Raw genomic sequence first — 25580 nt, 5'->3', positions numbered from 1 at the left:
AAAAAAAAAAAAAAAAAAAAAAAAAAGCTTGCACAGGAAAACTCCCCCTTATAATAACCATCAGATCTCATGAGACTATCACAAGAACAGCACAGGCAAGACTTGCCCTCATGATTCAATTACCTCCCACCAGATCCCTCCCACAACACGTGGGTGAATTGAAGATGGGATTTTGGTGGGACATAGCCAAAGCCTATCATTAACAAACTAAAAACAAATACAATATATGATCATCTCAATAGACATAGAAAAATCATTTGAAAAAAAAATTAACACTTATGTGTGATATAAAAAAAAAAACTCCCAGCAAACTAGGAATAGAAGAGAACATTTTTAAATCCACAAAGGGCATTTTTTAAATGCTGCAGCTAACATCATACTTAATGGTGAAAGACTGAATGCTTTTCTTTTACACTGGGAACAAAGGATATCTGCTGTCATGACTTTTATTTAATATAGTATAGGTAGTCTTAGCCAGTGAAATAAGGCAAGAAAAAGAAATCATAGATTTGAAAGAGATAGTAAAACTGTCTTTTTTTCAAGTTTTAACTTATTAATTCAGAGGTACATGTGCAGGTTTGTTATATAGGTAAACCTGTGTCATGGGGGTTTGTTGTAGGTAAAACTGTCTTTATCACACAATGAGATGATCTCTATAAAAAAATAGCCCAAAGAATCTACCACAAAAAAAAAAGAACAACTAGAATAAATGAGATTAACCAAGATACAGGATACAAGGACAATTTTTTTAACTGTATTTCTATATACTAGCAACAAAAAATTGAAAATAAAGGTTTTTAAAAATAATACTACTTTAAAAATCAAGGATAAATTTAAGAAAATTTCTGTAAGAGCTGTACACTGACAAACAGGAAACACTGCTGAGAAAAAGCCTCAATAAGTAGAGAGATGTAACACGTTCATGGATCAGAATATTCAATATTGTTAAGATGCTAATTCTCCCCAAAATGGTCTACAGATTCAATGCATACATAATCAAAAGACCAGTAGACAGAGTTTCGTTTGTTTTTTAGAAATTGGCAATCTAATTCTAAAGGAAATGCAAGAGACTTAGAATAAGTAGGAGACAGTTGGAGGCTTTGCACTACTTAATTTCAAGGCTTACTATAAAGCCACAGTAATCATGTCAGTGTGGTATCAGGGTGAGGGTAGACATACAGATCAATGAAATAGAAGAGTCCAGAAATATACCTAACACATATGGTCAATTGATTTTTGACAAAGGTAATTCAATGGGAAAGGAAAGTCTTTTTAACAAATTGTGATGGACAATTTGACATTTACATACAGAGAGAAAAAAGAACCTCAACATAGATCTTACACCTTCTATAAAAATTAGCTTGAAATGAATCATAGACCCTAAATGTAAGAGCTAAAACTCTGAACTTCTAGAAGTAAAGAAAATCTTTTACCACCTCCAGTTAGGTGAAGTTCTTTGGACACAAATCCAAATACTAGAGCTCAAGACCACCTTTAAAATTTCACCAAGGTGTGTTTTGGGCAAATAAAAGAAAAAGCTTCATTATACAGCTGAATTCAATTCCTTTCCCATCCTCTCTGCTCTCTCCTGAACACCCTCCTTGTTCCCCAGCAAAGCCATTACCATAACCAGCTGCTACTTATCATCCTGCCTCAGCTTCAGTGTCACTTCCTCCAGAGAGCCTTTCCTAAGACCCTAAACTGGGTTAAGTGCCCCTCTTTCAACTCCTGTCACTTCCTGGACTTAGCAGCTACCTGTCTCTATCACAGTGGCCTGTATCACCCTCTAGACTGGAAGCCCTACAAAGGACTGGGACAGTGTCTGACTTGTTCTCATTCGTATTCCCCATGTCTGACAGGTGGTGGATGCTCAGTATATTTTATTAGATGAACAACTGTATAATCACATCCATCATTTCTTAATACCATTAGGACCAGCCTAAGAGGAAGACAGGGCAGGATTATTCTTTTTCAGTTGAAGAAGCCAAGGCCCAGAGAGGTACACCAATTTCCCCAAGGTCACACAGCTGGCAAGAAATATCCTACTATTCACCAGGTACATTTCCTCCTTGGTACGTTGCACTGCCCCCCAGGCATATAAAAGCACTAGAATGGGCACCTGGCCTCCCTCTCTCAATCTTCCACTTCTCCATCTCCTTGTCTCACTTACTCAGGCTTTCCTCTCCTTAGGAGTGAGGCCTGTAGTGTAATGGGTGAGAACAGACATGATGAGTTTGAATCATATTCTAACCACCCACTAGCTGTGTAACCTTGGGCAAGATACTTACCTTCTCTGAGCCTGTTTCTTCAACTGTAAAATGGGGGTAAAGTAGCACATACCTCAGAGAGTTACAGAGTGAGGACTTAGCACAACGTCTGGCACATGAGCTCCGGTTATCTGCTTTTTACCATTTCTCTAACACGTTCCATCTTGATATCCCTCTTCCCCACTGTCCTTCTTTACCACCCTTCATTGGTCTGTCATTGGCCTGTCTCCCAAACCAGCTGCAGTCCCCTTCCACACTCTGGGAGACTCAGACAGTTCTGAGGGCTGAGACCTCCATCCACATCTCATCCTGGATCCAGAAAAGATCTTGTACCAGGAATGGAGCCACAGTAAAAAAAAAATTAAAAAAAACTACACCACCCCTACATGCATGCACATCTTCCTCACCTGTCTCAGGCCAGGCTTTGAGGGACCTATGTGGTCCAGAGGCAGTTGGAAGAAAGGCTTGGAGAGGTTGTGGGGGTGGAGGGGTTAAGGCTGAGTGGTAGGGACAGCCAGTGAGGAAGTGGGTGGTCTCAGCCCTAGCTGAGAAGAAGACAGAGAGACGGGATTGGCCCCATCCTCAGGGAGAAGCAGAAGCCAGAGCTGAGCCACCTGCCCATTTCCCAAGGTGCAGATCACCCAGCAGCAGGTACTTATGAGACCATCCCATGCCTGATAGAGTGGAAGGCACAGGGTGCGCATGCCTCCACCCCTACCCTCAGCTCTAGGTCTTATAGATGGAGGGTCATCGGGCCCTTGGAGTAAAAACCAGGGCTGGCCTCAGAAGCCCTAGGTTTGGGTGAATGCACAGTCATGCACTGGTCATACAACCCTGGGGAAATTACATCATCGCTCTGAACCTCAGTCTCTGCATCTGCAAAATGTAACAATAGATGCTCTGCTGTGTGGCTGTGAAAATTACATTTAGAAAGAGCAGGTAAGAAAGCACTTGCTAAACTACACGGTGCTCTGTGGTGTCCTTGGGTGTCATTATTGGCACAGGCTGGATGGCACCCACACTGACTCATCATCCTGCCCCACTATCACAGAGCACCCATTATCAATTGTGACACAGGAAGACAGACACTTCAGTGCAGTCTGGCAACAGGGTCCAGCTGAGCCCCTCTTCAGCTTGCTATGTGGCCATGGGTCCTTCCACCTCTGGGCCAAAGTTTCTTCCCTACACCAAGGAGGATAGGTCACAGTGTAGAATTTCACGAATTCTTGAATTTCCTGTTAGCTTCAGGTTGGTAGCTTGAACTCAACCATGGTTGAGGCATTTACACCTCAGAAATCAGCAAACACTATAGACCAAAGTACCACTGTTTAGGCTGACATCCCAAATCTCCTCCTCCCAGTGGCTGGCCAGGAACAGAGCAGCTGGCCCAAGCAGATTGCCTGATGTGCTCGGCATCTGGCTGCTTTCCAGGGACACTCCCTTGATAAATATGGATGCACACCTGGCCAGCAGACCTGAACCCCCTGACCACACACACATACACACACACATTCTCATACACTAATATGCACTCACACACCCGCACACTCACATACACACACTCTCTCACACACCCACACTCACAGCCACTCTACCTGGTGGATCCCTGGGCACAGGCAGAGGGGGAGGGAGGCAACCCCGGCCCTTGTCAGTTACGGGAACAGGGCTCCACCCACCTGGCCTGGGTATTCCACAAGGCCTTTTCTCTCTGGTGCTCCCGCCCCTCCTCTCCCCCAACCACCAGAAGGAGGACGGGAGCTTGCCTAGACTCCACACAGCCACCCGCTTTGTAACTGAGGGCACCACCACGCAGACCCCGCTCGCTCTCCGCAGACCACCATGCTATGTGGGAGTGGTGTCAGGCAGTGCCACCAGGTAGACTAGGAGGTGCCTGGTGCCCCTGCAGCAGAGTCATGTGACACTTTGACCCTTCACCCCCTCCACCACACTCTCAATACTTAGAAGGCAAATCAGTAGGGGGCCCAAGTGAGGAGACGAGTGGTGAGGGAGGGCTCCTCTGGGAGGGAGGGCAGCTGGGCTGAGTCCTGCCCACCCTCCTACCCTGACCCCTGCAGTGTCTTCTGCTGGTTGTTTGTGTTGCTCTTTTCTGCGCTAAGCACTCAGGCACTCTCCTGCTCCCTGCAATGGGTTGAATTGTGTCCTCTAAAATTGCTGCACAGAAGTCCCAATCCCCAGCACCTCAGAAATATGGTCTCAGTTCTTACTGGAGACAGATCCTTGATTGTCTTTACAGAGGTAATCAAATCAAAATCAGTTCATTAAGGCTGGGTGCAGTGGCTCATTCGTGTAATCCCAGCAATTTGGGAGGCCAAGGTAAGTGGATAACTTAAACCCAGGAGTTCAAGATCAGTCTGGGCAAGAAGGCAAAACTGTCTCTACAAAAAAAAAAAAAAAAAAAATTTTTTTAATTAGCAGAGTGAGGTGGCACATGCTACTTGGGAGGCCAAGGGGGGAGGTGGAAGCTGCAGTGAGCCGTGACTGCGCCACTGCATTCCAGCCAGAGTGACAGAGCGAGATGCTGTCTTCAAAAAAAAAAAAAAATCAGGCTATTAAAACTCAGGTCAGGAGTTGAAAAGGTCATTAGGGAGAGCCTTAATCCAACATGACTGATGCCCTTATAGAAAGGGGAAATGTGGACACAGAGACATGGCCAGAGGGAAGAGCATCCACACCCAGGCAGAGGGGCCTGGAAGACAGATATCCAGATTCTAGCCTCCAGAACGAGGCCATGCATTTCTGTTGTGTAAGTCACCCTGTGTATAGGGCTCTGTTATAGCAGCCCTGCAAAGGAACACACCCTTCTCTCTGAAAGGGCAGGCGAGAGAAACCGCTTGTGGGTATCTTGGCTTCACACCCTTCTGAAGCATACGCCTGCTGCAGCTGATCTCCACATCACATGACCCTTAGGGGAAACAGCTGCTGTTCATCTCCTCTGATGGATGAGGACACTGAGGCCCAGGGGGCAGGGTGCTTACCAAGAGTCTCACCAGAGTCAACCACCAAGCCAGGACCAGAACCAAGGCCCCCTTACAAATGACCCAATGGGCTTTCCTACACCAAGCCCAATTTCTCCTCCTGGATGTGTACAGAATTCTGTGAGCCCACAGCAAGGGAATGCTGGGGCATCTTCCTCCACCAGAGGAAAACTTCCAGGCAAAGGTCCTGCACCCTGGATGCTCCAGGAATCACTCAGGCATCTTCAAATCAGTCCAGCACCTCGGCCTCACCCCAAACCAAGTGAATCAGCACCTCTGGGCGTGGGGCTCAGACACTGGTATTTTCTACAGTGCCAAGATGATTCTAACGCGCAGCTGGAAGGAGAGCCGGGAGCTGGAGGGCTCCCTGGTTCCAGCATCCAATAATGCAGCCTCAGCCTGAACGCCCCGACTCAGTTGCAGGGGAGCCTGGGGGGCCCGGCAGGCAATCACACCTCAGGAAATGTGCGACATAAATGAAGGAGCAAATTGGCAGTCATTCATTTTTGTATTAAGGCCTAGAAAATGTCAGCATTGAAGGAAGTTTTTCTAATTTCTTCATGGTGGTGGAGGGGGTGTCTTTAAAATGTTAATGGAAGGAAAACTGTGTTTTTGCTTTAAATTTGGGCCGTTACTCTTCCATCTTGTATTAGTTCGTTCTCACACTGCTATAAAGAACTGCCCAATCATGGTGGCTCATGTCTGTAATCTCAGCACTTTGGGAGGTTGAGGCGGGTGGATCACTTGAGGTCAGGAATTTGAGACCAGCCTGGCCACACAGCGAAACCCCATTTCTACTAAAAATACAAAAATTTACCAGGCATGGTGGCACATGTCTGTAATCTCAGCTACTTGCGAGGCTGAAGCAAGAGAATTGTTTGAACCTGGGAGGCAGAGGCTGCAGTGAGCCGAGATTGCACCACTGCACTCCAGCCTGGGAGACAGAGTGAGACTTCGTCTCGGAAAAAAAAAAAAGAACTGCCCAAGACTGCGTAATTTATAAAGAAAAGAGGTTTAATTGACTCACAGTTCTGCAGGACTGGGAAGAAACTTACCATTATGGCAGAAGGGGAAGCAAACACATCTCCCCTCACACGGTAGCAGGAAGGAGAAGACTGAGGGCCCAGAGGAGCAGGGGAAGCCCCCTTATAAAACCATCAGATCTCGTGAGAACTAACTCACTATCACGAGAACAGGATGAGGGGAACGGCTCCTCTGATTCAATTATCTCCACCTGGTCCCTCCCACGACACGTGGGGATTATGGGAACCACAATTCAAGATGAGATTCAGGTGGGAACACAGCCAAACCCTATCACCTCTTAATCAAATGTGATTGCTTATCATGAAAGTGAAAGAGCTACACTGGAGCACTTACTATATGGCAGGCATGTGCTAAATGACGCTTGTGGTTTATGCCTGTGAGATAGGCATTATAACCCACATTTTACAGCGGGAGCCACCAAGGCTTAGAGATGTTATTTGAACTGCCCAAGGTCACCCAGTCCTAGGCAGTGAAGCTGGAGTTCTAACCAGGCGTCTACACTACACTCACAACTTTGACCACCCACTACAGGGTCCTCTACATTCATAATTCATTTTTGTAAAAGGGACTAAAATAAGAATTGTCACCAGGGACAGTGGCTCACATCTCAGTGCTATGGGTGGCTGAGGCAGGAGGATTGCTTGAGGCCAGGAGTTCAAGACCAGCCTGGGTAACATAGCAAAACCCCCTATCTACAAAAAGAAAAAAATAATAAGCAAAAACAAGACCAAAATTAGCTGGGTGTGGTTGCCCGTGCCTGTGGTTCCAGCCACTTGGGAGGCTGAGGCAGGAGGATGGCTTGAGCTCAGGAGTTCCAGGTGGCAGTACAGTATAATCGCACCTCTGCACTCCAGCCTGGATGACAGAGCAAGACGCTCTCTAAAAGAAAAGTGTTGTCGATATTAAATGTTTAAACAATGCCTTTTTTCCAGGGCTCCCAGATTCGCAGAGATTTTTCATCCCTAACTTGGAACTGAAGAACTCAGGAACTAGTAGCAAGCAGAACAGACACCCTCATCCCCAGCACAAAGAACCCCAGCGTGGACACCAACACCGGCACCTCCCACCCCCATCTCCTCATCCCTGCCCGGGCCCTCCGTCGCTGGAAGAAGAGAAACACAGGCCTGGACTCCCCTCTAGTGGCCACGAAGCTAACTGCAACAGACCCCCCCACACACACACCCACCCAGGCCAGCCAGGTGCCAGAGCCTGAGCACCAGGTGAAGTGGGAGCCTGCACCCAATGGGCACACCCACACCCACACCCACTGAGGCGGCAGCAGGCCCCTGGGCATGGAGACTTCATCCAGGTACTGGAGTTGAGAGGCTGAATGCTGCAGCCCCAAAAGGCCAAACCATACGGGATCATCTCATCCTTTTCACCTCACCCGCTTCCCATCCCTCCCCAGGTGAAGAGGGCATTAGATGTCAGAAGGAAGCTGCCCCCAGGAAGCAGGATTCTGGCCCTGAGACAACGACCAGAACCCTGAATGAATGTCCAGAGCACTTCCCCACAGTTGGCCTGTGGCCTTCCTCCAAGGCTCTCGCCCACCCCTCTCCATCCTGCATGCCCCAGCACTCCACTTCTCTAGAAAGCCTTCGCTGAGCCCTCCCTCCACACCACAGCCCTCAGTCCACAGTCTCTCCCTTCCCTGATCTCCTGCCAGGGGTACCCAGGTCACCTCTGAGCGACCAGCACACCTTTCATTACCATCGGTTCTCCCCTCCCCAGCCATTCCCCCAGTGAACCGGAAGCCTCTGAAGGCCAGGACGATACCATCCATGTCTCTGGTGCCCACCCTCAGAGTGTCGTCCAGGCCAGGGCACTGAAACCTGCTCAACTGGCTGCAGCGATCCCACCTGAGGACTCAGCCTCGGAGGCCAGGGCAACGCCAGCCCCAGCAATGCTGCCTCTCTTCTCCCTGCCCTGCTGCTTGACCCAGGGAACCGTGAGGGTCCCAGCACCTGGCCCAAGGGAGGGAAGGGAAGGTTCCCAGGAATGCACAGCCTACGGCTGCAGAGAAAGGACAGCTAACAGGGCTGGTAGAAGTGACCCGTCAGCAGTCGCTGTGACAGCACATAAAATGACTGCTGGGAGAGCAGTTTTTCGGGGCACAGTAGCTGAGGCCTCTCTGGTGGAAGGTCCTCTCTGAAAGAGCAGGGGACAAGCCCTTCACAGGCGCATCAGCCCTAAGGAGAAGCCACCCCCAGCCTAGACCCAGGCCAGGCAGCAGGGACCTCCCTTCCTCCGAGGTCCCACCTCAGAATCAGGCTGATGGGATGCTGCCCTCCCAGCTGTCTTGAGAGCACCTCTGCATGAAGCCCTCCCACTGCTCCCCTCCCGGCTCCCACCCCCAAGGCCTGAGTGCATTTGCCAGCTTCGGGCTGTCAGGAGCAATTCCAAGTGCCCCATTTATATTCCTAAGTAGAGGACTTGTTAATATGGAGCCTGCCTCTGGGGAAATGGGAATGTGCTGGGTGAGAGATGACAAATCACAGCCCAACAGCCCGGCTGAGAGCACTGATACTCACTTACATCTCATTCATCAGCCCCGGAGCCTCCCACCACATGGGCCAAGGGGGCAGCCCGGAGGATCCCTGTGGGCTTCAAGAAGCACAGGCATTGGAGGGTGGTGGCAGGGGGATCTGTCCTACTAGGAGGCTGGAGGAGGGGGCCCAGTGGCAAGGGGGAGCCCAGGAAGTGGATACGGGTGAGGCCCAAACCACAGCATTCCCTGGGACTAAACTTCCATTCCTGGCCCCAGTGAGAGTGAAAGGCCCAGAACACCATCAGTTCCGTCTTGAGCCACATCAGTCCCTGCCTGGAGAAGTATCTGGTCAAGCCAGGGTCAAAGCAGGGCCAGGCTGGTTCTTGCTCTGGTTCCACATGCACACGCAGACACATAGGTGCGCATGCACTCACACGCACGCACATGCACTCTCACACGCACATACACACAGGTGCGCATGCATGCACACGCACGCACATGCACACACACACAGGTGCACACACACACGCACATGCACACTCTCACAGGCACAGACACACAGGTGCGCATGCACACACACGCACACGCACACTCGCACATACACACAGGTGCACACGCACACACACACACACACTCTCACATGCAGACACACACAGGCGCGCACACATGCACACTCCCACAGCCCAACACAGATGCAGGGCAGGGCACGCAGCCAGCCTGGCCAGGCAGTACCATGGCAAGCTCGGTGCCGGGTCCCAGGCAGGGCGGGTGTGCAGCGTGAGTAATGGCGGGTGAGGGATGCACCCGAATCCTGATAAGGGAGAATAATAACTTGTCAAAGATATATATGATATGTGTTTGCTTTCCCAACCGAATATCTATGGGGCTAATTCATCAAGCCAGCGGGCTGGCTGGAGACCCAGGAAGGGAGGAGAGAGGAGCTGCACGTGACGGGGCAGCCGCCCAGGCAGCTGGTGTGGCCTGTGCAGGCCTCCTGCCCCTCCCGCCTCCGAGGGACCTGCAGGCAGGAATGGCAGAGCCCTGGAAGACACTGAAGCAGGCCCTGCGCAGCAGGGCTCACCGGCTCCCAGCGCTCCTCCAGGGCACTTTTGGGTCTGGAATTCACGGTAGACGTCCCACCTGTTTAGGAATTTCACTGTTCTGTTGCATGCTCCTTCTCTCATCCACTCTTCCTTTCTTCCTACTGCACCATCTGTGCAAAGCCCACGTGGTTTGAGAAGCCGAATGGTGATCAGAAAACACCGTCCCTTTTGGAGAGGTCAACTCTCCAAAACTCTTCATCTGCCTGAAGAGATGCTGCTCTTCAGGCAGAACAGAGCCGAGAGGGCAGCTCCTACCTGGGCCATCCTCTCCTCATCTATGCCCCACTCTGCTCCCCCACCATCTCCCTCCCCCCACACTCCCACACCCCAATCCTCCTAGGCAGGACGGGGGAGAAAAAGAAAGAAGGCAAGAGGGCCCGTTCGCCTTGCCCAGGTCACTTCAAGGACGCCGACAGCAGAAAACCCTCCTGGAAACACAGGGTGCCCACAGGAGGCTCCACCTGCCATAGAAATGCAGAGGGGGCCGCCCCTCACTAGAGAAGACCCCTCATCTGTCTCTGCATTAATGATCACCCATGGGATGAAAGCTTCCTTTCCAACCCCTTCTCTGCCTCGTAATAAGAAACCTTGAGTTCCTGTGCACCCCGCCAGGCCTCCCCCTGGAGTTCTGCCTGTCCCTCAGCCCCTGTGGCCCAAGCCCCCCAGCCAGCCTGGGTACAGCCAGGGACCAGTCCCCAGAAGGGGAACCCCAAAATCAAGGTCTTGAAGGAAGGATCCCTAATGAGCCTCCTCAGGAGCCACCTCCAGCCACCACCCTGTCCTCATGCTTCCCATCCTGCAGGCCCGGGACAGGCATCTTCCTGGCTGTGCCCCCACCCCAGGGCCTCGCCGTGTTGTCTGACTCATGGAACCACACCCAGCTCTGTGTTCCACCACTCACCACTGGCAATCAGTCCCTCACTTGGGTTGGCTCCAAGCTGGCATTCAGCATCCTCCTGTACCCACTCATTCAGCAAAGGCTGGAGCCCCTAGTACGCGCTAGCCTCATTCTTGGCACTGGGGACACACCTGCGAACACAACAGATGAGAAGCCCTGCCGCTGTGCTGCTGAGATTGTTAGAATGTTGAAATACTTCCACACCGATGGGTGAACGCCTAACTCAACCAGCACTTCTCGCCCCTACCTCCCCACGGCCCAGCACCTAAAGGTTAACTCCCATCACAGCTCAGGAGGCTTCTAGGACCTCGCCCAGTGTCCTCCATGCCTGATGTCCATCCTGATGAGCCAGCGCTGACGCCACACTGCTGTTAAAGGTTTTGACTCTCATGCCTGGGTGGCACACCTGGAGACCATCCTGAAGGAATTAAATGAGAGCTTCTCTGTGCAACAGTCGCCATGGGCTTCCTCCCTTCATTTCCTCCTTCCTGCCCTCTTCCCCTCCTTCCTTCCTTTCCTCCTGCTTTCCCTCCTTCACTCCCTGTTCCCCTCCTTCCTTCCTTCCTTTCCTTCTTCCTTCTCTCCTTCCATCATTTCCTTTTCCATATTCTTTCCTTCCTTCCCTCCCTTTCTCTACCTCTTTCTCACCTTTTTTTTTCTGCTTTCCCTCTCTCCCTCTTTCCCTTCTACCTTCATTCCTTCTTTCCCCCTTTTCTTCCTCCTTCCCTCTGTCCCTCCTCCTTTCCCTCCTTCTCTCCCTCCTTCTCTCCTTCCTTCCCTTTCTCCCTTCTTTGTCTCCCTCCTTCCCTTCCTCTCTTCCATCCTCTTCCTCCCCGCTCCTTCTCTCCCTCCTTCCTCCTTTCCCTTCCTCCCTTCCCTCCTAGCTTCCTGTTTGAGGACCATGCTCTCCCTCTTAGCTACCTTACCCTCTCCAGACCCTCAGCTCTGGGCACAGATCTGAGAGACCACCTGTCAGTCAGTGCCCACAGTCCCCCTCTCTCCCACACAGAGCCATCTCCCAGATCCTGAGGGCCAGGAAATATGGAGACCAGGCTCCAAGAGTGCCAGCCTCCCCCCATCTACCTTCCTCTCCACTGCTCCCTAATGGACACTGATAGCCTATTCCCCTCTCTGCCTCCTCTGTCCCTCTCCCCAACCCTCTTTGCTGCCCTGTCCATGGAGGGCAGGCCCCAGGATTGGAGGGGGCTGGAGGGCACTGGCCTGACCCTTCCCAGGGCATGGGAAAGGGGAGAGGAAAAGGGGGGCATGCCCCCTGCCAGTGCAGCCTGAAGCTAGAGAGCAATTAACTTGGCATTTTCAAACAAGGGCAGAGGAAGCGGGAGCCACAGGACTGAGTCAGCACATCAGAGAGACGGGCGCCAAGCTGGCTCAGCTCGTTATCAGGACAGGGCTAAGCCAACGAGAAACAAGGTCAGGCAGAAGGGGTGGGAGCCCCAGATGAGATGGGGTGGGGGAGGGAGAGTCAGGAAGGAAGCACCAGGCCCCCCACCATCCCTGCCCTGAAGCCAGCCTAGATTCCATCCTGACTGCCCACTGCCCGAGATTCACCATCACCCTGAACACCGCCACACAACCTCTGGCCCCACCCACCAGTCAGCACGCGTTTCCCAAGCACCTGCTCCAGGACTGGAGTAAACCCTTCCAGGAGTTGACCTCCCAGGAAGATGTAGGCCAAGGCCCTGGGGCCTAAGAAAGAGCACAGGGCTAGAAACAGCACAGGGCTAGAGAGGATGGAGGCAGATGAGGGCCGGGAGACTTCATGGAGGAGGTGGTCTTTTAGTAGCTACATTTAAAATAAGGTATACATATCCTGCCTTTTTCCTAAAAGGAAACAAAGAAGCTGAATCCTGCTATCTGCTGAGTGCCTTACCAGGTGCTGCAGTCATGATCCACATGGCCTGTGATCCTTACCTTATCAGCCTGCAACGTTCTCTCACTTGCAGAGGAGGTGAGAGGCACAGAGACTGAGGGGGAGGTGGGGAGGTAAGTGACTCACCCAAACCCATACAGCTAGAAAAGGAAAGGACTGGGTCCATCGGACTCCGGAGCCTGTGCTCTTTCACAGGCAGGGCTCCTGTTGATAGGATTCGGCAAGGCTGAGAACATGGAAGGTCCCCAGAGGAGGGGAGGGGACAAGGCCCAGATGTGAGAATAAATGGAGTGAGTTCCAGCAACCAGGCCACCAGCCAGGCTGGAGGTGAGGCAGCACCCTCCGGCAGCCCCAGGACGGGGCTTCACACTCAGGGGGGTCAATGACCAGATCTTGTGGATGTCCCACAACTTGGGAGGATCTCCTGAGCCACCTAGTACAGCATCCTTGCAGACAAGAACCAAGAATGCACCAGCACCTCACACTGAGCATAGCAACATGATCGCCAGTTCTACTGGCCTGCCTGCCTTCCTTTTCTCCTTCCTCTCTCTTCCCTTCCTTTCCCTCTTTCCTTGGTTAATTCTTGACCCTTGAGAGAGGGACCCTTTCCAAGAGGCTGTGTGATTCTGGTTCTGATGTTACTTCTCTGTTCTAAGTAAGGAAAGCTTAGGCAGAAGGCCCAAGGCAGGGGCCACAGGCTGGGGGGAAGTTTGGTGACAGTCAAAAACTGGGCAAAATCTCTGGAGGAGGCCACACCACAACCTTGTTGGCCGTCAGACACCGGCTCCCAGTTGGGTAAAGGAGAGTCTGAGGGAGAAAGGGATTCCCTTGCTCAGCTAAATTCCTGGCCTGAATTTCTCATTAGCATCAACCTCAGAGGTCCCCTCTTTCCAGTCTTATGACATCGATGTGCCTATACTCCTATCTCCTCATCTAGATATGGACAGATCTTCCCTTTTCTTCATAGCCTGCTCAAGTGAGGTTACAGCATTCTGAAAATGAGTTGTATTTAAAAACAAAGGGCAGATAAATGCAAAATCATGCAATGGACAGGTATCCCGAACATGTTCACAAATGATACAATTATTCCATTGATTTCACTAGAGTAAGTTCTTGGAGGCAGGAGTTTTGACTTTTGTACGCATCTGTATCCCTGGTGCCTAGAAAAGTGCCTCCCACATAGTAGATACTCAATACACCTTTGTTGAATGAATAAATGGATAAAGAAGTGAAGGATGTGGCCGGGTGCCATGGCTCATGCCTGTAATCCCAACATTTTGAGAAGTTGAGTCAGGTGGATCACTTGAGGTCAGGAGTTCAAGACCAGCCTGGCCAACATGATGAAAACCCATTTACTAAAAATAAAAAATTAGCCGGGCATGGTGGCACATGCCTATAATCCCAGCTACTCGGGAGGCTGAGGCATGAGAATCACTTGAACCCAGGAGGCGGAGGTTGCAGTGAGCCCAGATTGTGCCACTGCACTCCAGCCTGCACAACAAGAGTGAAACTCCATCTCAAAAAAATAAAAAATAAAACACAGGCCCAGGCAGGTGGATCACCTGAGGTCAGGAGTTCTTGACCAGCCTGACTAACATGGTAAAACCCTGTCTCTACTAAATTAAAAAAAAAAAATTAGCCAGGCACGGTGGTACATGCCTATAATCTGAGCTATTTGGGAGGCTGAGACAGGAGAATCACTTGTACCTGGAGGCAGAGGTTGCAGTGAGCCGAGATCGTGCCATTGCACTACAGCCTGGGCAACAAGAGCAAAACTCCATCTCAAAAAAATTGATTAATAAATAAAATAAAATAAGAAAATAAATAAAACAGAAAATGAAGATTGCACCTATTTTAGAGACAAAGAAAATAGAATGAGAGAGGCTCAAGCTTACACAGCCAGTAAATACGAGACCAAAACCGTTAACTGCCTGTTTCCAAACCCGTGCTGTGTACCACTAAGAGTGATGGTAGACCTCTGACACCCACCAGGACACCTTTCAAGGTCTTCACGAAGCACCACATTCAAGAATATCCATGGCATTGAATTTGCACTTGCCCCAAAGACATTCAATTAATAAATCCTGAGCACTGACTCTGTGTTCAGTGGATATGTAAATGGTGGCCATCAGATCCTGGCCTGGAGTTGTCATGGTCCTTGTGGTAGACATCACCTTTGCCTGGGTTCTGTAGTCCTCACAGGGGCCCTTCCATCTCTAAAGCTGCGGTGTGTGCATCATCTAGGGAAACCCCCTCTCCTTTGGTTTTCCTGGGCCTGGCCTAAGGCAGCCTGCAGTTCTCAGCTTGCTTGCAGAGCTGACCTCCCCAACTAGTCTTTTGCTCCAAGAACAAACACAGATTACCTTGCTTCCAAGGGCTCTCTGACGAGCCCTCACTCAAGAGCTCCCCTTTAAACAAAGCAACATGGTGTCCTAACAGAAGTGTCCCCCAGGCTGAGACAGGAGAATCACTTGTACCTGGGAGGCAGAGGTTGCAGTGAGCCGAGATAGTGCCATTGCACTCCAGCCTGGGTGACAAGAGCAAACCTCCATTTCAAAAAAAATACATAATAAATAAAAGTGAAACCCTCTGACCCTCTCATGGGTCAGATAGGAACACATCATTCCACCCTAAAGGGCAAATAACTCTTCTCAGAATGTTCCTAAGTGATTGCTGGTCTACCCCCTCACTCTACAAACAAGGGCACCTGAGACCTGTCGGAGAAGATTAGAGACTCACCCCACCTCCTAGAGATGGAGCTGGGAGCTGGGATGTGGACCCGCTTTTCTGGTCCCATGTCAAGGGCTCTTTCCCAGGTCAAGGGCTCCTTCCCCCATCAGCATGTGCGCAATGTGACAGGGTCAGGTCAGCACGGGTGCTGGGGCAGAGCAGGGTGGGGCCAGGCCTGATGTCAAATAATAGCATAACAGCTACCAAGGCACGCTGGCAGGGTTGTCTTCCCTTCAAGGAAATTGAAGAGAGTGTTGCTTCCCTACTCACCCATTCTGGCAGCTGACTGGCTTTGGGCTTGTCTGAATCTGTTGTGGGGGTTGGGGGTCCTCATGCAGCCAGGGCCACAGGGTCTTTGTCTAAAGGAAGGGTCCCATCTCTACAGCTGGGCTGGCATAGAGGCCAGCAGGGTGGGAACAGCCTAGCTTGCCTGGAGAGGCCCAAGTTCTTGAGCATCACAGTCCTGGGGAGCAAGTTGTCTCCTACACCCAGGACAAGGAGATGCAACAGCGCCCTCACACCTCCCCTCCTCTTCTCAACCTGCCCCCAGTAGAGCTGGTCGTCCTCCTCCCCAGCCCAGGCTGAGGGAAGTTTCTCATGTTAGAGTTGAAAGGCCCCTCTCCAGTGATTAAGCCAGGCCTGTCCTTCAAGTCCTCCACCCATAGTGGGATTCTTGCTGTTCCCAATTAGCTTACTTTTTGACAACATTGTGGCTTCTCTTCTATCATTTCCTCCTGCCCTGTCAGCCTGTTGAAATGTGGCCCATCTTTTAAGAGCTATTTCAAAGCTGGCCTCCTCCACTGTCCCTGTGGGCAGTCACTCTCCCAGCCCAGAGCCTCTGGCCCCTCCCAGCCCACGCAGCATTTCCCAGTGTGTGCTGTGGTGACATTTGTAAATGTCTCTTTCCTAGCCCAGTGCCTGGCACGGAGGAAGCTCAAAATTAGTTTTTAATTGAATAAATAACTCCAACATACTCAACATGATACAAATGAGGAAACTGCTGCTGGAAGAAGCTGAGTGGCTTCCCCAAGGCCCCATAGCCGGTCAGTGCCAGAGGCAGCTCCAAAGTCCGTGTGATCCCACTCTGTCTTCGTTCACTGACCCCATAACTCCTCTTGCCACTTGCATGGAGCCAGAGACCACAAGCTCAGGATCAGCGGTTTTTTAATTGCCATATGTATCACACATACAGAAAAGGGTATAAATATATAAGTACAGTTAAAAGGACGACAATCAGGGCCGGCCACTGTGGCTCATGTCTGTAACCCCAGCACTTTGGGAGGCCGAGGCGGGCAGATCACCTGGGGTCAGGAGTTTGAGACCAGCCTGACCAACATGGTGAAACCCCGTCTCTACCAACAATACAAAACTTAGCTGGGCTTGGTGGCGGGCGCCTGTAATCCCAGCCACTCGAGAGGCTGAGACAGGAGAATGGCTTGAACCCAGGAGGTGGAGGATTCAGTGAGCCAAGATCGTGTCATTGTACACCATCCAGCCTGAGTGACAGAAAGAGATTCCATCTCAAAAAAACAAAAACAAAAAGGATAACGACCAGTCCCCCATCTGTGTCTCCACCACCTGGTAAGACCTGGAGTGTGACTGGTGCCTAAGAAGCTCCCTGCGGGCCTCATCCCCCGCGGTGCCCCTCCTTCGTTGCCCTGGAGTTAACCACTCTCCTAACTTTTGTGTGAATCATTCCCTTGCTTTGCTTTATGGCTGTGCCACTTTAATGCATCTCCCTAACAATGCATCACCCTTTGCTTCCACAGCTAGGTTTGTGCTTGCTATTCTGTTTTTCAAAACCACACAGGATCTGTGATCTCTGCAGTGCTTAACGCCGTTACGTTTAAGTGTTCCCAGCGCACTGAACTCTGAGCAGATACCTATTATAAAACCAGGCCACAAACACACGTACAGAGTCCTCCCATCAGATCTCACGCAAGCTCTCCTAAAAGCCACTTTATTTTGGGCACTGAATTAATGGTATACAAATGACATGCACAGTGATGTGGAATTAGCATATGTCTTCAATTTTTTTCAGGAAGAGATTTTGTATGTGTGTGAAAAAGTCATCTTCTCAGGCCCTTTCTACATGGGGCTGTTCTGATCCTAGTTGTCTGACAACGGGGATCTGCCCTCGCGTTTAGAGGCAGAAAAGGGCCCCCAGGAGTGTGTGAAGAGAAACAGGCTCAGAGGGTCCCCAGACCCCTCCTCCTTCCCCCCCAGCCAGCTTTCACCACGGTGGCTTTGGCCCACAGCTGCCCTAGCCCAGGGACCCCGTGGCAGGCAGAAGCAGACCTACTTTGGTTTCCATGGTAACTGCAGGAGTGAGCTGCAGCCAGCAAGGCAGCTGGTTTGAAGGGTGTTGATCTCTCTGCAGACCAGCAAGGCAGAACCACCAGGGACCAGAGGTGGCAACCAAGCCAGGAGGCACCACAGGAGCTGGGCACGCGAAGTCCACAGGGACCTGTCTGAAGAACTCAACCACTCATTCCCAACCCTCTGCCACCCATCCACCCAGACAGAGCCACATGCTGAGCAGCGCACATCTGGGCTCCACTGTGAACACAACTCAGACCCTCGTTCGCACCAAATACATCCCAGCTTCACACCTGGACCCATTTTCACCGAGGAGACACGTGAAAGTGGCACAACCATAACACAAAGCAGGAGAATGATTCACACAAAAGTTAGCAGAGTGGTTAACTCCAGGGCAATGATGGAAGGGTCACAGTTGGGGGTTAGGGTGGCACAGGGAGCTTCCAAGGCACTAATAACATTGGATGACAAAAATACAAACCCCTGGGGCTGGGCGTGGTAGCTCATGCCTGTAATTCCAGCACTTTGGGAGGCCAAGGTGGGCAGATTGCTTAAGGTCAGGAGTTCAAGACCAGCCTAGCCAACATAGTAAAACCCCATCTCTACCAAAATTATAAAAATTATCCAGGCATGATGGCTCAAAACTGTAATTCCAGCTACTTGGGAGGCTGAGGCAGGAGAATCACTTGAACCCGGGAGGTGGAGGTTGCAGTGAGCGAAGATCACACCACTGCACTCAACCTGGGCAACAGAATAAGACTCCGCCTCAAAAAAAAAAAAAAAACAGACCACTGCATATAACTGCTTATTCACACATAGTATATAAGTTTGACACCCAGAAAGATCCACATTCTGGCTGGGCACAGTGGCTCACACCTATAATCCCAGCACTTTGGGAGGCCGAGGCAGGTGGATCACGAAGTCAGGAGGTCGAGACCATCCTGGCCAACATGGTGAAATCCCATCTCCTCTAAAAATACAAACATTAGCTGGGCGTGGAGTTACGTGCCTGTAATTCCAGCTACTCAGGAGGCTGAGGCAGGAGAATCATTTGAACCAAGGAGTCGGAGGTTGCAGTGAGCCAAGATCGCACCTCTGCACTCCAGCCTGGAGACAGAGCAAGACTCCGTCTCAAAAAAACAGGAAGATCTACATTCACCCCAATCACCTTCTCTATACGCCACCCCTGCCGTACAGACACTGCACAGTGGGGCACGCACTCCATTCACCACACGCATGCACAGACCCAATCTCCCCGACATGCCTGTGCTCACTGTGTACTCACAGGGACACCCCCAGACACATACCCAAAATGCAGATCACAACCTCCAAATGCTAAAACGCAGAAGCTGAGGAGCACAAGCTTCCTGAAATGACTCAAAAACAAGATTGTGGTTCCATTCAGTGCTGGAACCAAATCACAAAACGACCCTCCAGGCTTGTTGCCTCATAAACCAGGCCCATCATGGAGCGAGGCCTTTCATCTTCTCCGTTTATTTACTCAGAGGAGTTCTCTTTTGTGTCCTCTATAAATGCCAAAAGGACAAAAATGTGTCGGCTCAGACTTGAAATAAAAATGCTGATGATAGACTCACAGAGACACACACTCCTCTTTTTTTTAAGACAATCTCACTCTGTCACCCAGGCTGGAGTGCAGCGGTGTGATCCTGGCTCACTGCAACATCTGCCTCCCGGGTTCAAGCAATTCTCCTGCCTCAGCCTCCCAAGTAGCTGGGACTACAGGTGTGTGTCACCACGCCCAGCTAATTTTTTGTGTTTTTAGTAGAGATGGAGTTTCACCATGTTAGCCAGGATGGTCTCCGTCTCCTGACCACGTGTTCTGCCCGCCTCGGCCTCCCAAAGTGCTGGGATTACAGGTGTGAGCCACCACACTGGGCCCCACTCTTCTTTGAGATACTCATGTGTGGCGCCCACCACTGAGCATGCCCCACAAGGTGCACCACCCACCGCCCCAGCAAGACAAGGACAAGACGACTGCTGGGTACTGCTCTAGGAAGGCAGGAAACATTGTAAGAAGCACGGAGTATCTTGCTAGGCCAGGGTCAGCTCTTGAGCCAGCCAGGACACCTCATAGCCACAGACCCCATCCACATAAGCCCTTGAGAACAGGAGGTCACAGAGACACTTGTGGAAGACATTTGGTTGAGAATCTTTCTTAATTCCATTAAATGTCATCCCTGGATCAGGCTGCTGTATCCTCTTTGCCCAATGCTGGTAATTAGAAACTTCTTACTTCTCTGCCCTGGTGGTGGGCATGGTGATCTGGGGTACACCTGGGAGCCTCAGGTCCACACAGAAGAGTTAAGATTGCACCCTCTCAGGAACAAAGCCAAAGCCCCCAACGGAACCCCCACACCTAGCTCAGGCCCTGACCTGCAGAATGTTCTCCATAAATGTTTCCTGAACTGCCCTGCACTGCTGGGTCACGCGAGGAAAATGGAATTAAGAGTCTGCTGACCCGGAGGGCTAGTTCGGGCGCACTATTGACTGGCTCCAGGACCTTGAGCCAGGGATTTAACCTCTCCGATTCTCGATTCCCACCCTGGCAAAATGAATCCGATACCGCCCTGACCGCCCTTGCTTAGCTGGGGTGAGGCTCACAAGAGGCTAAAGGACTAAAGGACGGGAAAGGCGCAGAGCGCTGTCCAGGCAGGAAGCCACGTGGGCCGCCACCTCCCGCGCCCGCTTGGGATCGTAAGCCGGGAGTGCTGGCTCAGCGATCAGCAATTACCTGCGCCCAGAACACAACACCTGCGCTCCACTTCCGCACAGGCAGATGGTGCAATCTGGCCGCGCCGCACCCTCCCGCACCCCACCCGCGGCTGCCCTGCAGAGACAGCGCTCTTGCCAGGCGTCCGCGTACAGGCTGGTCCGGGACGCTGCGACTGCAGTCGCCCGAACCCGCGCGGTGGGGAGGGGGCACAGGGACCAGGCCATGGGACGCCCAAAGCACCCCTCTCAACCCCAAGGGAACAAGGCCAGCTTTTCCCCCTCTGAAAGGAGAGCAGGGAGCAGGTATTAGCTCCCTGCGTTCCACGTGGAGAGACTAGGGCACAGACAGACAAGGTGGCCTGTAAATGGACGCACACATATTAAGAGATGGGGCCTGATGGAAGCCCAAGTCTCCCTCTCCAGGTCCACCGTTCCTCCCTGGGCTGGCACTGCTCTGGCTGCACAGACAAGTTAGCTAATTACCTGCGCTTGGGCAGGGGTGGAATTCTTCCTTTTGCCCAGGGCTGGCTTTGCCTCCCTCCACCCCGTGGCCTTCCTATCCCTGTGCCACACGGCTCCCTCCCAAATACCACCCCCATCTCACATATCCTAAGGTTAGTTAGATCTGAGCCAAGGATTAAATTATGACATATACACAGAGGGATTAAATCATGACATACACACAGAGAATACCTTTCTTTAACAGTAGATTCTTCAATCCCACTGAACTTCCCAACTCTTCTTGTTCCCTACCAGGAATTGTGAGGAGTTGATCCTACTGCTCAGGAATTTTAGATTCTCCTGCTTGAAAGGGAAGGGGCTTTTGCAGCCTAAATTTCAGCCCCAGGTCAGGCTGCTATGTCCTCTTTGCAGCCTGTAATCACCTATGCTGGCGATTAGAAACTCCTTGGTTCTCTTTCACTGAAATCCATCAGTCTCCTGAAGGACCCAGTCATCCCTGTTGGAGCCACACAGTAAATCCACTCTGCCTTTCTTTGCACAACCCAGCCTGTGTTGGGAGGCAGCTCTGTCTCTTCCTGACCAAGGGCCCCAGTTCCTTCACCCATTCCTCAGAAGCCATGCTTGCAAGTTCCTTTCTCTGTCTGCTCATGTCCTTCAGAGCTCAGCACAAACCTGGGTTTTGACCATGTGTCAGGCAGTGTGCTCAGTGCACAGCCTCCTGACAACCACCCCTGGAGGCAGATGCTACCGTTAGCCCCATTTTACAGGTGAGGAAGCTGAGAAGTGGAGGAACTTGCCAGGAGTTACACAGCAGGTGGAACAGCTGATGTTGCTTCTCCCTGCTGTGCCTTGTGATCCCAGGGGAGAAATGTACTCACCCAGCAGTTCCATTGAGAGGCAAGACCACTGTGCTAGGAGTCAAAACATCTTGACTTTGCATCCCACTGTGCCATTTATTTTTATTGATTGATTTGAGACAGAGTCTCACTCTGTCACCCAGGCTGGAGTGCAATGGTGCAGCCTCAGCTCACTGCAACCTCCACCTCTTGGGTTCAAGTGATTCTCCCACCTCAGCCTCCCAAGTAGCTGAGATTACAGGTGCCCACCAACACAACAGGCTAATTTTTGTATTTTAGTAGAGACAGGGTTTCACCATGTTTGTCAGGTAGGTCTCAAACTCCTGACCTCAAATGACCCGCCCACCTCGGCCTCCCAAAGTGCTGGGATTATAGGTATGAACCACCACGCCTGGCCCTCACTGTGCCATTTACTATTGAATGACCCAGGCAAGCCACGCGTCTCAATCTTCTGGTCTGTGAAATGGGGATTACTCTAATGTCACCTTCCAGGATGTTTTGGAAGTTAGGACACTTGTCTGCGTGACCTCAGGACTAGCACTTCACATTAGCTCCCTTCACATTAGTTCACAGGAGCTAGGAATGAGGAGATTCATACCACACCCTATGGGGCTCAGGCCCCTTCCAGGTTGGGGAGCCAGGTTCAAGCCTCCAGGTCCCCCACCTGGCCTGGAGTCACTCTCTAAAATGATTTGTCAAGTGACAAGCAAAAATATATTACCAATTTAAGAGTGTGATTTGCCTGCAACTTTTTAATCCTCGGGCTGTTGTTGAATAGATTAAAGTGTCTGCTTTGATCCATGCATTTAGATGGAAACATAAATATAGCCATCACTTATTCTCCCAGCCGCCAGGACGGGTGTCCTGCTGCATCACTCCACTTCCCACCCAGCCAGGATAATGCTTGAGAATGTCCTTTTTGCCATTCAAATCCCTCTCACATTTCAGCCCTGACTCTTCTGCTCTGGCCAGCACCCCTCAGCCCTGCCTTATTTGAGCATGGCTCCACTGAGAGATCGTCACCAGGGAAAGGGTGGGGGCAGTCGCGCCGGGCTTCCCTACTGCCTAATGCCGAGAACTTCCCCCAGCTTGGCAGAGGCCTGCAAGAATAAATCTCTGGAGAAATAGATTTTGAAGAGGAATTTGGTACATAGATCTTCTGTCAGTGGAGCAGACTCCGGCTCAGCTGTTTTTCAGGCTCGCTGCTTATCCAGAGATACATCTATTTTTACATAGATCTCTGGCGAAATTTCCTCTTTCCTCGCAGGGTAGGGGGACCTGGAGGGAGCCTGAGGGCTGGCAGCGGTGGTGGCCAAGGGGACACAGGGCAGGGGGATGGGGGGGGGGCTGGTGCACAGCCCTGGGCTTCCTCCACCTGTAGCATCCTCCCTCGGCCCTTTTGAGCAATGGGGCCAGCCTCCCCAACTCTCCATCACTGCAGCGGCCCCTCTGCATCCCCTCCACCCACCCAAAGCCCCCAGCCACCTCCGTGACCCCCAAGCCTGAAGTCCCCTGAGGGGCTGAGGCCTGGGATGAGCTTTGTACAAGTGTTAGGCGTGGACACACATCAATGCGCACACTGGAGGGTCCCCACTACGTGCCCACAAAGATTGGCAGGGCCTGCCCACTGCCCCAGCTTCATCCTGGACTTACCTGCGAGGCCACTGCAAAGAGTAGGAACCAGCTCTGAGCTGTGCCAGAGGTGAAATGGCTGGCAGGGGCACCAAGTAGGGTGCTCCAGCAGGCAATTAGGCCCCAGACAATGGCCTGCGAATGTCAGAAGGGGCGGGAAGGCTGGGATTCACCGGGGCCTTGGGCATATGGAGGGGCACATGGAAGGGCACAGAGGTACCCATGTGCTGACGGAGACAGTGCCTTCCTGCTCCCCATAGAGCCCTTTAGCAAGCTGGACACCCTTATGCTTCCTTTTCCCCAAGTGCCCTTGAAAAAAGTCCCCTCACCCCAGGAAGCTCTGTGCTGTGGAGGCCCAGCCCCCCAAGATAATCAGGGAAGAGCAGATAGTCCCAGGATAGGAATGACCCCACAGTGACCATATCTGCTTCCCGGCCTGGCTGTGTCCCTGCCCTTCCCCAAAGGCTAGCCTCCATCTCCAAAGGCTTCCATTTCTAACATGCCCAGAGGTCCAGACCCAACCAGTCCTACCCAAGTACCCAAGCTCTGGGGATAGACTTCCAACCAGGAAGTGGCATTGAGCCAGGGTGCAAACCTCCACCTCCCAGCCAGACTAGCAGGGACTCCATGAGCTCAGTGCTACACATCAATGGTCATGGATCCACCCTTGGTCTCTTCCCCCTGAAGCTTCCAGTTCCATCCGCAGCCTCCTCAGCCCCTTCCCCTGTGGGAGCCTCATCCCTGAAACCGTATCACCTCTCTCTCCTTCCGGCTGTGCCAGCCTCTTCCTCTACCCTGCTTTCCAATGCCCCAATGCCCCATGCCTGCCCCTTCCCTCCCTACATGCCGACATGGGGAGTCCCCGTGGGCCTTTGTTGAGCCTTTTATGTGTTCTCAGTCCTTTCCTCCCTCCTTCCTTGGCCCCCACACTCAGAAATGCACTTTACCATCACCACCAACCATCCCATCACCAGTTCGTAACCTTTGCACACCCTCCTGCCAGCCTCTGCCCTTCAGTTCTCCCTGGCCTCACAGATGGGACCTCACCTGGCTCCTCTTTCTCCTGGGCTTGCTGTCTCTCTCTTTAGCTCTTCTTCCTCTTTCTACCTTTTCTTTGGTCATCCCCTAGGGCTCTTGCCCAATTTTCTTTCTACCCTCCCTCCCCAAGCCTTCAACCATTGCTGCCATGTGAATAGCTCACACACTTGTATCACCAGGTCTGACATTTCTGGTGTCCTCAACTGCTCCTAAGATAGTTCCAGGTTGGAAGAAACTCCGCTGTCACCCCCTAAGTTATCCTGTCTACAACAAATGCATCATCTACCCTCAATAACCAGCTCCTCAGCTGGGCACGGTGGCTCACACTTGCAATCCCAACAGTTTGTGAGGCTGAAGCAGGTGGAGGACTTGAGGTCAGGAGTTCGAAACCAGCCTGGCCAACATAGTGAAACCTCATCTCTACTAAAAATACAAAAAAAAAATTAGCTGGACATGGTGGCAGCACCTGTAATCCCAGATACTTGGGAGGCTGAGACAGGAGAATCATTTGAACCCGGTAGGTGGAGGTTGCAGTGAGCTGAGATCGCACCACTGTACTCCAGCCTGGGTGACAGAGCGAGATGCCATCTTAAATAACAATAATAATAAAATAACCAGCTCCTCCTCCTAGAGTGACCAGTGAGGTGTTTTCTCTTGTTTCCTCGGCTGGATCCTGGGTTTGTTCCTCCTTTCCCCTTATTCTCCTGCCCCCAACCAACGCACCCAGGTAATCAATCTTCACCATCCTCTAGTCGTCTTTGAAATGACTCAAGACATTCCATTCTCATTACACCCCAGGTTCTAGCCCTTATTTCCATTCATCAGGACTCTTGCAGGAGCCACCTAATCTGCCCTGCCTCATATGGTAGGCAACACTGCCCCTCCCACAAAAGTCCATGCCCTAATCCTGGAACCTGTGAATACATTACATGACATGGCAAAGGGGATTTTGCAGATGTCATTAAGGTTACCAACCTTAAAATACAGAGCCTAGCCTGGATTATCCAGGTGGGAACATCTAATCACATGAGCCCTTAAAAGCAGAGAACTTTCTCCAACTGAAGTCAGAGAGATGCAGCAAAATATAGAGCAGCAAAAGAAAAGTGGCAGGAGGGAAAGCCA

This window comes from Sapajus apella, unplaced genomic scaffold (assembly GCF_009761245.1).
Source record: "Sapajus apella isolate SASKATOON/1434 unplaced genomic scaffold, GSC_monkey_1.0 scaffold16, whole genome shotgun sequence".
Lineage (NCBI taxonomy): Eukaryota > Metazoa > Chordata > Mammalia > Primates > Cebidae > Sapajus > Sapajus apella.
This window is presented reverse-complemented; position numbering follows the sequence as displayed.